This window comes from Macaca thibetana, chromosome 18 (assembly GCF_024542745.1).
Source record: "Macaca thibetana thibetana isolate TM-01 chromosome 18, ASM2454274v1, whole genome shotgun sequence".
NCBI lineage: Eukaryota > Metazoa > Chordata > Mammalia > Primates > Cercopithecidae > Macaca > Macaca thibetana.
In genome coordinates this window covers 58,923,450-58,938,932 of record NC_065595.1, presented here as the reverse complement: position 1 = coordinate 58,938,932, position 15,483 = coordinate 58,923,450, and the positions used below count along the sequence as shown (strand labels likewise).

The window sequence follows — 15,483 nt, the reverse complement described above, 5'->3', positions numbered from 1 at the left end:
TGTGTCTTCCTCTTCTTTCACAGGTACCAATTCCATCATAGGGTCCCTGTCCTCATGATGTCGCCTAAACCTAACTACTTCCCAAAGGCCATGTCTCCTAATACCGTCACCTTGAGGGGCTAGGGCTGCAACATATGAAGGTGGAGGTGGGAGACACAAACATTGATGCCGATAACATTTTATAGGCATCATGGTGTGTAGAAAGTTTACTGACCTGGGAGTAAAAAGCAGCTGTGAACTCATCCACTAAACTTAGGCAAATCATTTATTCTTTGGGGGCCTCAGTTCCTTTGTAAAATGAGATGATTGAGATGGAGGTTGTCCAAGTTTCTTTCCTGTTAGAAAAACATTCACCATCTTTCTTTAGAACTACTATTTTGGCTGGGTGTGGTGGCTCATGCCTGTAATCCCAGCACTTTGGGAGGCCAAGGCAGTTGAATCACTTGAGGTCAGGAGTTCAAGACCAGCCTGACCAACATAGTGAAACCGCATCTCTACTAAAAATACAAGGAAATTAGCTGGGCATGGTGGCAGGCACTTGTAATCTCAGCTACTCGGGAGGCTGAGATGGGAGAATCGCTTGAACCTGGGAAGGCAGAGGTTCCAGTGAGCCGAGATAATGCCACTGTACTCCAGCCTGGGCGACAGAGAGAAACTCTGTCTCAAAAAAAAAAAAAAAAAGAAAAGAAAAAAACAAGAAACTATTATTCCCGATAATAATAGTTTCATTCATTCACTCAACCAGTTTCTTCTTGGGTGATTACAGGGCACTGAGGATCCAATGGTAATAAAACTTAGAGTCTAGTGTGGCAACAGAGGAGTAAGCAATTACATTACAAAAAGTGTGGTGTCGGGGGTGGTTCCAGATGCAGCAGGCACACAGGATTCTTAGTAACAAACAGCAAAAATCAATTTGGGCTTACCATATGCAGAAAGGAAATTTATTACAATGGCATTTAGTAGCTGATGAAACTCCAGAAGGGCCAGAGAACAAGGCTTGGAAGTTAGGAACAAGGCCTTTAAAAGTCATGGTGGTGGTCCTGTGATGACAATACTCCTGCTCTCTCTAGGCTACACTCCATGGATTTGGCATCCAGACCAACTACACTGGGCACGAGGCTGTGTTCTAAATCCCTGACACTGTTGCCTCTGGAAACAGGGTGTTACCACCTCTGCCCCCTCACTACAATGGATTATCCCTGCTTCTTAATTTCACTGTATCCTTATTTATTCAAAGTCTGTTGTGAATGGAACTGACTGGTGCAGTCTAGGTTGTATCTCAGCTTCCTCCCTGCTGTGGAGGTAGGAAAACAAATATCTGGCATTTTCAGTGTCTGTGGTGGGGCATGGATGCTGCTTCATTTGGTGGAGTCCCCAAACACAGATGAAGGTTCAGATGCTGGGCAGTCAATAAGAATGCAAATGTTTATTTACTTCAAGCATGTAATGGAGCAACTTAGCCACACCCAACAGTCTAGGGAAGATCAGAAAAGACTTCCTGAGAGATGTGAGCGAAGACCTAGATAAGAGATGAAGGTAAAGAGTTTGTATAGGCCGATTGAACTGCATGTGCAAGGATCTGAAGATGGAAGCAAATAACAAGTGAAATAAGTTTGCACAGCAAATGAGTGGGGTTTGAACCAAAGACTGGGTGCTTCCAAAACCTGTTTTGGTAATTACAAAGCCAATGACTTTCCTCACAAGAGCTCACGACTTGTGTCACTTTGGTATCATAATCTTCCTTTCTTTTCCCTTCCTTCCTTCCTTCCTTCCTTCCTTCCTTCCTTCCTTCCTTCCTTCCTTCCTTCTCTCTCTCTATCTCTCTCTCTCTCTCTTTTTTGACAAGGTCTTGCTCTGTCACTCAGGCTGGCATGCCATAGTGTGATTATGGCTTACTGCAGCCTCAACCTCCTAGGCTCGAGTGATCCTCCTGCCTCAGCCTCCCAAGTAGCTGGGACCACAGGCCCATGCCACCATGTCTAGCTACGTTTTTTCTTTTTTGTAGAGATTGGGTCTCTCTGTGTTGCCCAGGCTGGTCTCGAACTCCTGGGCTCAAGCAATCCTCCTGCCTTGCCCTCCTAAAGTGCTGGGATTACAGGTGTGAGCCACTGCACCTGGCCTCATCCTAGTCTTTACAATCCAATGCCGTTATGTTTATTCTTGAGTGTACTCTGCTAGCATTATCACAAAAACCGAGATACGGTCCTAGTTTCTGCGATTTTAGCACAGTGCTTATACAGGAAGTTATGTTTATTTTTAAAAATCCTGATCAAGTCTGTAATTGAAGCAACAGACCTGAAGCAGCACAGTTGACCTTTATAGGTTGGTATAAAATGCTCATGAAGCTCTTTATCATTTTTTTTTCTAACTCTATTTGTATGTCAAAGGAGAAATCAGAATTGCATAGAGAATGTGTGGCAGGCAGACCCTAAGGAGACCCCAGTGGTCTCTGCCTCCTGGTGCCCTTATCTTGGAGTATAGAGAGGACCTGTGATTCACTTCCAACCAATACAATAGAGATAGCAAAGGTAATGGGATGTCAACAGTCCTGTGATTACACTGTGTTATATAAGACTCCTTAGCAGACGGAAGCTAGACTGTCCTTTCAGCCTTGAGGAAGCAGCCATGTGAGCTGCCCCGGAGAGAGTCGCACAGCAGCGAACCGTAGGCAGCCTCTGGGATCTATGGGTGGCCTCCATCAGACAACTGCAAAACACTGGAGTCCTCAGTCCTGCAACTGCAAGGAAATGAATTCTGACGACAACCTGAATGAGTGTGGAAGGAGATTCTTTCCCAGTCACATCTTCAGATGAAAATACAGCATGGCCAACATTTTAACTTCAGCCTTGTGAACCCCTGATTAGAGGACCCAGTTAAGTTGTGCCTGGACCTGTGACCCATGGGAACTGCCAGATAAGAAATGTGTTGTTTGAAGCTGCTAAGTTTGTGGTAATTTGTTATGCAGCAATAGAAACCTAATAGATAATATAAAAGGGTCCTACAAAAACATTTAAAGATTAATAAATATTAATGGCTCATTTTTTTTGCCCACAAATGTATCTATTATAGGACTATTTTATATTTATTATTATTATTTTTTGAGATCGGGTCTTGCTTTCTCACCCAGACTGGGGTACAGTGGTGTGAACCCCTCTTGCTGTAGCCTTGAATCGGTCTCAGGCTCAAGCAATTCTCCCCTCAGCCTCCTGAGTAGCTGGACTACAGGTGTGCATTACCATGCTCAGCTTATTTTTTTGTTTTTGTTTTTGTTTTCATAGAGACAGGGTCTTGCTATGTTGCCCTGGCTGGTCTTGAACTCCTGGCCTCAAGCAATCCCCCCATCTCGGCCTCCCAAAGTGCTGGGATTACAAGCCTGAGCCACTAAACCCATCTGGAATATGTTTAATAAATTAAAGATTTCTGGCCAGGTGCGGTGGCTCACGCCTGTAATCCCAGCACTTTGGGACGCCGAGGAGGGCGGATCACGAGGTCAGCAGTTTGAGACCAGCCTGGCCAACATGGTGAAACCTTGTCTCGACTAAAAATACAAAAATTAGCCAAGTGTGGTGGTGGGTGCTTGTAATCCCAGGTACTTGGGAGACTGAGGCAGGAGAATCGCTTGAACCTGGGAGGCTGAGGTTGCAGTGAGCCGAGACCATGCCATTGCACTGCAGCCTGGGTGACAGAGCAAGACTCTGTCTAAAAAAATAATAATAATAAATACATACATACATACATACATACATACATAAAATAAAAAAAATAAAGAGTTCAGCTCTTTCAATCAATATTCAAAATTAAGAAATTCATTAAGAGATTTTTTTCTTCATACCTCTTTTTTTTTTTAATTGCCACAATGAACATTATTTTTTTAAGAGTAAGGAGTGAATTTAAAAAAAAAATACAACTAATTGTAAAGGCATAAATCACATGAAAAGATATGTAGCTAAATGTAAGAAAGGCCAAAACCTTTGTTTTTCTTTGAGACAGAGTCTCACTCTGTCACCTAGGCTGGAGTGCAGTGGTGTGATCTCAGCTCACTGCAACCTCCATCTCCCAGGTTCAAGCAATTCTCTGCCTCAGCCTCCTGAGTAGCTAGGATTACAGGCACCCACCACCATGTCCAGCTAATTTGTGTAGTTTTAGTAGAGATGGGGTTCCACCCCATGGGATGGGCACCTAGGTTCAATTCCATTGGGATCAAAATGTTCCATTGGAATCGAAAAATCCCATTGGAATTTTAAATAGGAATACATCTCCACAAATTTTGTGTAGTATACCATATTTAATGGAAGTATATTAAAATACAGAAAATCCACCCATAAAAAAGTGTAATTAGCACCGGAAAGATACAAAAGAAACTGAAACTAGTGGTTGCCTTGAGAGAGTGAAAATGGGTCGCTGGATATGAAAAGTAGGGAAATTGACTTTTCATGAAATACCTTTTGTACCTTTTCAATTTTGTAACATGTTTTTGTACTTTTAAAATTTTGTATCAAGCTACAATGGACGCACTTAGAGAAATGCAAAATGCCCTGGAAAGTCTCAGCAATGGAGTTGAACAAGCGGAAGACAGAACTTCAGAGCTCAAAGACAAGGTTTTCCAATTAACTCAATCCAACCAAAGCAAAGAAAAAAGAATAAGAAAATATGAACAAAGCCTCTAAGAAATCTGGGCTTATATTAAATGACCAAACTTAAGAATAATTGGTGTTCCTGAGGAAGAAGAGAAATCTAAAAGTTTGGGAAACATACTTGGGGGAATAATCAAGGAAAACTTCCCTGGCCTTGTTAGAGACCTGAACATCCAGATACAAGAAGCACAAAGAACACCTGGGAAATTCATCGCAAAAAGATCATTGCCTAGGCACATTGTCATCAGGTTACCTAAAGTTAAGAAGGAGGAAAGAGGCTGGGTGCGGTGGCTCAAGCCTGTAATCCCAGCACTTTGGGAGGCCGAGACGGGCGGATCACGAGGTCAGGAGATCGAGACCATCCTGGCTGACACAGTGAAACCCCGTCTCTACTAAAAAATACAAAAAAACTAGCCGGGCGAGGTGGCGGGCACCTGTAGTCCCAGCTACTCGGGAGGCTGAGGCAGGAGAATGGCATAAACCCAGGAGGAGGAGCTTGCAGTGAGCTGAGATCCTGCAACTGCACTCCAGCCTGAGTGATAGAGCAAGACTCCATCTCAAAAAAAAAAAAAAAAAAAAAAAAAAAGGAGGAGGAAAGAATCTTAAGAACCGTGAGGCAAAAGCACCAGGTAACCTATAAAGGAAAACCTGTCAGATTAACAGCAGACTTCTATTGCTGGGAAGCCAAATGTAGGAGAATGAAATTGGATCCTCATCTCCCACCTTATACAAAAATCAACTCAAGATGGATTAAGGACTTAAATCTAAGACCTGAAACTCTAAAAATTCTATTGGAAAAACCCTTCTAGGCATTGGCTTAGGCAAGGATTTCATGACCAGGAACCCAAAAGCAAATGCAATAAGAACAAAGACAAACAGCTGAGACTTAATTAAACTAAAGAGCTTTTGCACAGCAAAAGGAACAGCCAGCAGGGTAAACAGACAACCTACAGAGTGGGAGAAAACCTTCACAATCTATACATCTGACAAAGGACTAACACCCAGAATCTACAAGGAACTCAAACGAATTAGCAAGAAAACAAACAAACAAACAAACAATCCCATCAAAAAGTGGGCTAAGAATATGAATAGACAATTCTCAACAGGAAAAATACAAATGGCTAAAAGACACATGAAAAAATCCTCAACATCATTAATAGTCAGGGAAATGCAAATCAAAAACACAATGTGATACCACCTTACTCCTGCAAAAATGGCCATAATCAAAAAACAAAAAATAGTAGATGTTGGCAATCATGTGGTGAACAGAGAATACTTCTACACTGCTGGTGGGAATGCAAACTAGTACAACCACTATGGAAAACAGTGTGGAGATTCCTTAAAGAACTAAAGTAGAACCACCATTTGATCCAGCAGTCCCACTACTGGGTATCTATCCAGAGGAGAAGTCATTGTACGAAAAAGATATGTGCACACACGTTTATAGCAGCACAATTCACAATTATAAAAATGTGGAACCAACCCAAATGCCCATCAGTCAGTGAATGAATAAAGAAACTGGTATTTATATACAATGGAATACTACTCAGCCATAAGAAGGAATGAATTAATAGGATTTGCAGCCCCCTGGATAAGATTGGAGCCTTATTCTAAGTGGAGGAACTCAGTAATGTAAAACCAAACATTGAATGTTCTCATTCGTAAGTGGGAGCTAAGCTATGAGGATGCAAAGGCACAATAATGACACAATGGACTTTAGGGACTCAGGGGGAAAAAGTGGGAAGGGGGTGAGGGATAAAAGACTACAAATTGGGTGCAGTGTATACTGCTTGGGTGATGGGTGCACCAAAATTTCACAAATCATCATTAAGGAACTTACTAATGTAACCAAATACCACCTGTTCCCCAATAACCTTTGGAAATAAAACATTAAAAAAAAAGAAAGAAAAAAATACCTGATCACCTCCCAGCTATTTCTGCCAACCCAGCTGAAGTGTCAGACATGTGAGTAAAGAAGCCACCTTGGAATGTTCAGCCCAGTGAAATCTGTAGATGACTTTGGCCTCAGACGTCATCTGACTGCAAACACACAAGAGACATCAAGCAAGAACTGCCCAGTGGAGCCCAGCCACCCTACAAAACTCTGAGAGATAATGCATTGTTGTTGAAGTAACTAAGTTTTGGCTGAGTTCTTAGGCATCCATAGTTAACCAAAACTATGGCCAACTATCTTGGGTGAGATACTGGCAAGACAGGTTCAAGTTCAGGCACCTTCCTTGGTGTTAGTAGACAAAGGACCATGTGGGGCTGCGTACAGTGGCTCATGTCTGTCATCCCAACCCTTTGAGAGGGTTGTGTCGTGAGGCCAAGAGTTCAAGATCAGTCTAGGCAACATAGTGAGACTCTTGTCTCTACAAAAAGAATTTTTAAAAAGTAGCCAGGCATGGTTGGGCGCGATGGCTCACGCCTGTAATCCCAGCACTTTAGGAGGCCAAGGCAGGTGGATCACACTAGGTTGGGAATTTGAGACCAGCCTGACCAGCATGGAGGAACCCTGTCTCTACTAAAAATACAAAATTAGCCGGGAGTGGTGGCGCATGCCTGTAATCCCAGCTACTCGGGAGGCCGAGGCAGGAGAATCGCTTGAACCCAGGAGTCAGAGAGGTTGCAGTGAGCCAAGATCATGCCATTGCGCTCCAACCTGGGCAACAAGGGCAAAACTCCTTCTCAAAAAAAAAAAAAAAAAAAAAAAATAGCCAGGCATGGTAGCTACTTGGGAGGCTGAGGTGGGAGGATTGCTTGAGCCCAGGAGGTTGAGGCTGCGGTGAGCTATGATTATATCACTGCATTTCAGCCTGAGTGATAGAGTGAGACCTTGTCTGTAAAGAAAAAAAGGACCATATGAAATCATGTAAGTCAATAATTAATTTTTATTGTATTTTAAATACTAGCCTCAATAGATTGGAAGTATTAAAAATATCAGAAACGGTCTTTTTAAAAACAATTTTTTTTTGAGATGGAGTCTCGCTTCGTTGCCCAGGCTGGAGTGCAGCAGTGCCGTCTCTGCACACTGCAACCTCCGCCTCCTGGGTTCAAGCGCTTCTCCTGTCTCAGCCTCCGGTGTACCTGGGACTATGGGCATGCGCCACCGTGCCCGGCTATTTTTTTTTTTATTTTAATTTTTGTATTTTTAGTAGAGATGGGGTTTCACCACATTGGCCAGGCTGGTCTGGAACTCCTGACCTCAGGATCTGCCCTCCTCGGCCTCCCAAAGTGCTGGGATTACAGGCATAAACCACCGTGCCTGGCCCTTTTTTACTTTTTTCTAAAATTTCATTCCTATTTACACAAAAACACACTCTTTAATATAGTTTGAGAAGCACTGACTTAAATTTTTCTGATTTCTAGTAGGTTTTCCTTGATATTGTTGTCACTGATAAAAGTTTCAAAGTAAACCTTTCCTAACTAAACCCAATGGAAAAGCTTATGTGGCCGGGCGCGGTGGCTCAAGCCTGTAATCCCAGCACTTTGGGAGGCCGAGACGGGTGGATCACGAGGTCAGCAGATCAAGACCATCCTGGCTAACACGGTGAAACCCCGTTTCTACTAAAAAATACAAAAAAACTAGCCAGGCGAAGTGGCGGGCCCCTGTAGTCCCAGCTACTCGGGAGGCTGAGACAGGAGAATGGCTAAACCCGGGAGGCGGAGCTTGCAGTAAGCTGAGATCCGGCCACTGCACTCCAGCCTGGGTGACAGAGCGAGACTCCGTCTCAAAAAAAAAAAAAAAAAAAAAAAAAGAAAAGCTTATGTATACACCATTTACACTAGCAGGCCAAATATGAGATATCTAAGAATAAATCGTTTTAAAAAAATAAAAATTTATAAGACCTTTTGTAGAAAACTTTGGTTACATTTGAAGAATAGTATGGAAGCTGTTCATTAGTCTGAAGAATACTAAATAAAGGGAAAGAAACCAGCATTTCCTGCCTTTTCTATATCAATCATACCTCAGGATAACCAAATAGCTTTGAAGGAAAGTTATTCTGCATAGAAGAATTCCAGCTAACAAAATGAAGGAATGGTAGAAATAGAATATCACTATTTTGTAACCTTTAATAAATTAATTATAGGTCTAGTAAATGAGTATCAATAGCTGTTTATGGCATAAAAGCCAATGGGGACATTTTAAATAGATGGACGAGGATGACAGTTCTCCGAATCAGTCTGACCATCGGGAACACATGGTCATCCAGAAATTAAGGGTATCCTGCAGAGATAAACAACACTTCAGGGATGTAATTAAGAAAATCCAGAATATGGAAAATTCTATAGGTCCAACAACCTGGCTTATTAAATACATTATTTTCAAAGAAGTTTTTTTTTTAGAAAGAGGAAGGGGAACTTGTAGATTGAGAGGTCGATGCAATGTGTGACTCATGATTGGATCCTGATTCAAAGCAAACAAACAGAAGAAAAAAATGGAATTACCTGAGACAATCAGAGAAACGTGAAGACATTGTATATTTGGCAAAATTAAAGAGCTACAAGCCTGGCACGGTGGCTCATGCCTGTAATCCCAGCACTTTGGGAGGCCGAGGGGGGTAAATTGCTTGAGGCCAAGAGTTTGATATCAGCCTGGGGATCATAGGGGGAACCCCGTCTCTACAAAAAATAGTCCATCATTGCATTTACTTTTCATGTCTTCCTAGTTTCTTCTGGTCTGTGATAGCTTCTTAATCTTTCCTTGTTTTTTTTTTTTTTTTTTTTTGAGATGGGATCTTGCTCTGTTGCCCAGCCTGGAGTGCAGTGGCAGGATCTCGGCTCACTGCAACCTCCACCTCCTGGGTTCAAGCAATTCTCCTCCCTCGGCCTCCCGAGTAGCTGAGATTACAGGCTCCTGCTACCATGCCCTGCTAATTTTTGTATTTTTCGTAGAGACAGGGTTTCACCATGTTGGCCAGACTAGTCTTGAACTCCTGAACTCATGATCTGCCCGCCTGAGCCTCTCAAAGTGCTGGAATTACAGGCATGAGCCACCATGCTCACCCCTTTCCTTGTTTTTATGACCTTGACATGCTTGAAGAAAACTGGTCAGGTATCCCGTAGAATGCCTCTCAGTCTGGGTTTGTCTGATATTTTTTCTCATGATTGGAGTGGTTACGGGTTTTTGGAAAGAATACCTCAAAGGTAAAATGCCTTTCTTATTACACCGTATGAAGGTGTACCTAATCGCCACATGACATCACCAGGAATGTTCACCTTCCTCACTTGGCTAAAGCAGTTGTTGACCAGGTTTCCCCACTGTAAAGTTACTATTTGGAAGAGAGTCACAAGTCTAGCACCCTCTTAAGAGGAAAATTAAGCACCCTCTTAAGCAGAAATTAAGCTTTACCTCCTGAAGGAGGCAGTATCTATCTATATATTATTTAGAATTCTTTTATGAGGAATATTTGTCTCTTCTCCCCATTTATTTATTTATCCAGTCTTTTACTTGTATCAGTATGGACTCAATGTATATTTACTTTATAGTTGGATCATAATCCACAACAATATTATTTATTTTGTTTATCGAATTCTTCCAGCGTTTGCTTTTGGAATTTCTTTTATGTTGGCGTCTATGTCCCTTTGACATGCCCCATAATTTTGTTTTCTTAAGCAATTCCTTACTTTCTGATACTTTGTGGAGTCTGATGCTCCAGGCTGAGCTTGTATTTTCCCTATCTCAGGCCTAGAATCAGCCATATCACCAAGGAGCCCTGGTTTCCCTTATTGCAGAATGATATTCAGAAACCAAGATGTGGGTTCTGAATGTGCTCACTGCTACTGGATATCACTGCTTTTCGGGCCTCTCAGTCAACAGAGCTAGGTAATATATGTGTGTATATTAAACCATGTGTATATACATATCTATAATTTTTTTTTTTTTTTTTTGAGATGGAGTCTCGCTCTGTCGCCCAGGCTGGAGTGCAGTGGCGCAATCTCTTGGCTCACTGCAAACTCTGCCTCCCGGGTTCACGCCATTCTCCTGCCTCAGCCTCCCAAGTAGCTGGGACTACAGGCACCTGCCACCACGCCCGGCTAATTTTTTTGTATTTTTAGTAGAGACGGGATTTCACCGTGTTAGCCAGGATGGTCTCGATCTCCTGACCTCGTGATCCACCCGCCTCGGCTTCCCAAAGTGCTGGGATTACAGGCGTGAGCCACCGTGTCCGGTCATATAATTGGTTTTTATAAATCCACATCTGTTTATAAAGTAAGCGAAACATAAAATCAGAGCATAACTTTTTTTTTTTTTAAGAGATGGGGTCTCCCTACATTGCCCACACTGGTCCTGAACTCAAGGGATCCTCAAATTTTGACCTCCCAAAGTGCTGGGATTACAGGCGTGAGCCACCATGCCTAGTCCAGAGCATAACTCTTTTATGTGAACTCCCCTCAGGGATTTTGGGAGGAATTAAACCTCTTAGCAATGTTTTTGATATTTTATTTTTGATTTTTGGTTAAAGTAACATTCTATCTGTCGCTGATCTGAGTACAGTGGTGTTTACAACTAATTGATCACAACCAGTTACGGAAGAAACAGATTTCTTTGTTTCTTCTTTACTCCCACTGCTTCACTTGACTAACCTTAAAAAAAATTCTATCTATGATAGGATACAGACTATATCCTTATCTTCCTCAAGTCTACGTCAAATCAGCAACAGAAATCAGAAAGAATACAGAGTGGTTTATAATTACGGGGAATGCCAAAACTGAAAATCATAACATATACATTTAACGAAAAAAAATTTAGGTTACATTCAATTAAAAAATATATTAGAGTCAGCTGGGTGTGGTGGCTCATGCCTGTAATCCCAGCACTTTGGGATTACAAAAAGGCGAGTGGATCACTCGAGGTCAGGAGTTCGAGACCAGGCTGTCCAATATGGTGAAACCTCATCTCTACTAAAAAGACAAAATTAGCCGGGCGTGGTGGCATGTGACTGTAGTCCCAGTAACTGAGAAGGCTGAGGCATGCTTGAACTGTGGGGGCAGAGGTTGCAGTGAGCTGAGATTATGCCACTGCACTCCTGCCTGGGCGACACAGCAAAACTCTGTCTCCCCATCCAAAAAAAAAAAAATATATATATATATGTATATATATAAAATTTATATATATATATATATATAAGTCTATATGGATTGTTATAAGAAATGACAAATGTTGTCCGGGTGCAGTGGCTCACGCCTGTAATCCCAGCACTTTGGGAGGACGAGGCGGTCGGATCACGAGGTCAGGAGATTGAGACCATCCTGGCTAACATGGTGAAACCCCGTCTCTACTAAAAAAAATACAAAAAAATTAACCGGGCGCAGTGGCGGGTGCCTGTAGTCCCAGCTTCTCAGGACTCTGAGGCAGGAGAATGGTGAGAACCCGGGAGGCGGAGCTTGCAGTGAGGCAAGATCGAGCCACTACACTCCAGCCTGGGCGACAGAGCAAGACTTCGTCTCAAAAAAAGAAAAAAAAGAAATGACAAATGTCATAAATTATTTATTAATAAACCACTGTGACCCCAACCTCCGTTCTAATAGTTATTGCACTATTTGTGGCCCTAATTTTAACACTAACAATTTGATTTTCAATTGATTCATTTCTTTTGGAGCAGCATTCTGTCTTAGGAACTGAGGCTGGAGAGTTCAAGATGAAAAAATTTAAAATGTGGAAGGCAAATAGGTCATGTTGGAAAGGAGGAATGTATGTGGGACCCCCTGTGGAGTCCTAGTGAAGAAGCAAGTTGAATTATTTGAAGGCTTAAGAAGTGGTTAAAGGGGCAGATGAGGTTGTGGTCCCTAGTCCCCACTCCCGAACTGTACTGTTTAGACTTACCACTGAAGCCTGCAGTCGAAATCTGCTTAAAGCTTCCATCAGCATCAATTTGTGTTTATTAAATTCAGGGTTTGACAGCCAAGTCGTATCCATAATAGGGAGATAAGTTACCTTCCTCCAAGGTAACTGGAGTCATTTGAGAGTATCTTCCTCTGGAGGGGATTAATTTACAGACTATAACTTAACTGGACGAACATAAAGTAAATAAATGCTTCCTCTTCCTCCTTCCCTAGGGGAAAGTCAAAGGCACACTTTGTGTAAGATTGAAAGACAGTTGAACAGGAAGGAAGGAGGGAGGGAAGGAAGGAAGGTAGGAAGGAAGAAAAGGAGGGAGGGAGGAAGGAAGGGAAGGAAGGAAAACTATCAGATAGGTTCTAACTGCAATGATTGATACACAATTATTTTAATAAAACCTCAATATAAATCTCTTTATTTCCTCTTCATGCAAACATGTAACTTTCTGATCATAAGAAGTTAAAAGAGAAATATTTTTGGCTGCCTTAGCATCTGTGAAAACATCCTGTCTGTTAACTCTCAAACAGCTTGTTTACAAGTGTGGAGTGGCCGTATGAAACACTTCAGAGATGTGCTAAAATCAGTTTTGAAGCCAGGCAACTCATTTAAGTTGAAAAAGAATGGAAAAGAGGCTGGGTATGGGGTCTCACAGCTGTATTTCCAGTGCTTTGGGAAGCTGAGGTGGGAAGATCACCGAGCCCAGGAGTTTGAGGCTGCAGTGAGCTATGATGGCACCATTGCATTCCAGCCTGTTTGACAGAGCAACACCCTGTTCCTTGGAAAAAAAAAAAAAAAAAAAGAGAGAGAGAGAGAGATTGGCTGGGCGTGTTGGCTCACGCCTGTAATCTCAACGCTTTGGGACTCTGAGGTGGGAGGACTGCTGGAGCCCAGGAGTTTGAAATCAGCCTGGGAAACATAGCAAGACCCTATCTCTATTGAAAAAAATTGGTTAATGAGAGTAATCTGTCTACATTCTGATTGACTGAAAACAGTTCAATGTCATCTGCATTAGATATAACACTATCTTGTCTTGAATTCATGTATCTCCCTTGTCTCCCCTTTGGGATTTTTATGTCCCTCATCATGCCCCAAAACTTCCGCAATTATAAAAGATGCTAGGGTTCAGAGTGAACACTGAAGCTAGTGTGTCCGGAATTGTTTCCATCTGGTGGGTTCCTGGTCTCACTGACTTCAAGAATGAAGCCGTGCACCCTTGCGGTGAGTGTTACAGGTTTTAAAGATGGTGTGACCGGATGTTGTTCCTTCAGATGTTCAGATGTGTCTGGAGTTTCCTCCTTCCGGTGGGTTTGTGGTTTTGCTTGACTTCAGGAGTGAAGCCGCAGACCTTCGCAGTGAGTGTTACAGCTCTTAAAGGTGGCGAGTCCGGAGTTGTTTGTTCTTCCTGGTGGAATTTTTTCAAGGAGTTCAAGACCAGCCTGGCCAACATGGGGAAACCCCGTGTCTGCTTGTTTGTTTGTTTGTTTGGAGACGGAGTCTTGCTCTGTCGCCCAGGCTGGAGTGCAGTGGCGCAGTCTCGGCTCACTGCAAGCTCCGCCTCCCGGGTTCACGCCATTCTTCTGCCTCAGCCTCCCGAGTAGCTGGGACTACAGGTGCCCGCCACCACACCCGGCTAATTTTTTGTATTTTTAGTAGAGACAGGGTTTCACCGTGTTAGCCAGGATGGTCTCGATCTCCTGACCTCGTGATCCGCCCGCCTCGGCCTCCCAAAGTGCTGGGATTACAGGCGTGAGCCACCGCGCCCGGCCCCGTGTCTGCTAAAGATTAAAAATATTAGCCTGGTGTGGTGGTGAGCGCCTGTATTCCTGGCTACTCAGGAGTCTGAGGCAGGAGAATCGCTTGAACTCAGGAGACGGAGGGTGCGGTGAGCCCAGATCATGCCACTGCACTCCAGACTGGGAGAAGAGTAAGACTCTCCCTAAAAATAACCAACCATGCTTTTGTTGTTCTCTGTCTCAGAGAATGCCTCTACCCTTTCACTTGGTTGCCCAAGCCAGAAAGCTGTAATTGCACTGGTCCAGGTCACCATCTTCTCTCTATATTAGTTTGATGGTCTGCCAAACAATTTCTCTGACTTAAATCTCGATCATTTCAAATTCATTATTTATAATGCGACTAAATTGCTTTTTGTGAAATCCAAATTTGATCATGTCACTCCCTCCTTCAAACTCTAATAGCTTCTCATTGCTATTAGGATAAATTTCAACACAGCCTTGCAGGCCCTCTGCTTCTCTCTCTTGTTCTTTGTTGAAGCCATGCAGATCTTTTGGTTTCTCCAGTGTTTCATGCTTTCCCCCTCTTGTGCCTATGGGCCTTCATGTATGCGGTCCCTTTTACCTAGAAATTTGGAGTTCTCTTTTTTACTTTCAACTCCTGAGTGAATTGGCCAACTTCTACTTACCTTTCAACCCTTGGTTAAAAATATTTCTTTGATCCATTAAAATGGACTTAAGTGCCCCTTTCTGGGTTTATTCCCATCAAATACACTAAACTTTCTGAATTGTATGTACCTGAGTATTGGTCTTGATTTCCCACCGGATTATAAGTTCCTGTGGTGCAGTGACTATCTTTCTTAGTCGTCAACCTCCAGCATGCAGGTACTTAATTTTTGTCTAGCTTCTTTCACTCAGCATAATTATTTTGAGATTCATCAAGGGTGTTGCATGTTTTAGTATTTATTTCTTTTTATTGCTGAGTATTATTCTATTGTATGACTATACTGCAAGATGCTGATCTATTCACCTGTTGAAGGACAGATGATATTTTTGCCAGTTTTCAACTATTACAAATAATGCTGGCCGGGCACGGTAGCTCACGCCTGTAATCCCAGCACACTGGGAAGCAGATCACGAGGTCAGGAGATCGAGACCATCTTGGCTAACACGGTGAAACCCCGTCTCTACTAAAAATCCAAAAAATTAGCTGGGCGCGGTGGCGGGTGCCTGTTGTCCCAGCTACTTGGGAGGCTAAGGCAGGAGAATGGCGTGA

General features: G+C 42.8%; 1 non-coding gene across 1 annotated transcript; it reads right to left on the bottom strand.

Moving 5' to 3' along the window:
- Nucleotides 1-2,103: 2,103 nt before the first annotated feature.
- LOC126941611 (small nucleolar RNA SNORA81) lies at nt 2,104-2,246 on the bottom strand. The gene has a single exon (XR_007721388.1). It is a non-coding gene; the product is annotated as a small nucleolar RNA SNORA81 (small nucleolar RNA).
- Nucleotides 2,247-15,483: the final 13,237 nt, after the last annotated feature.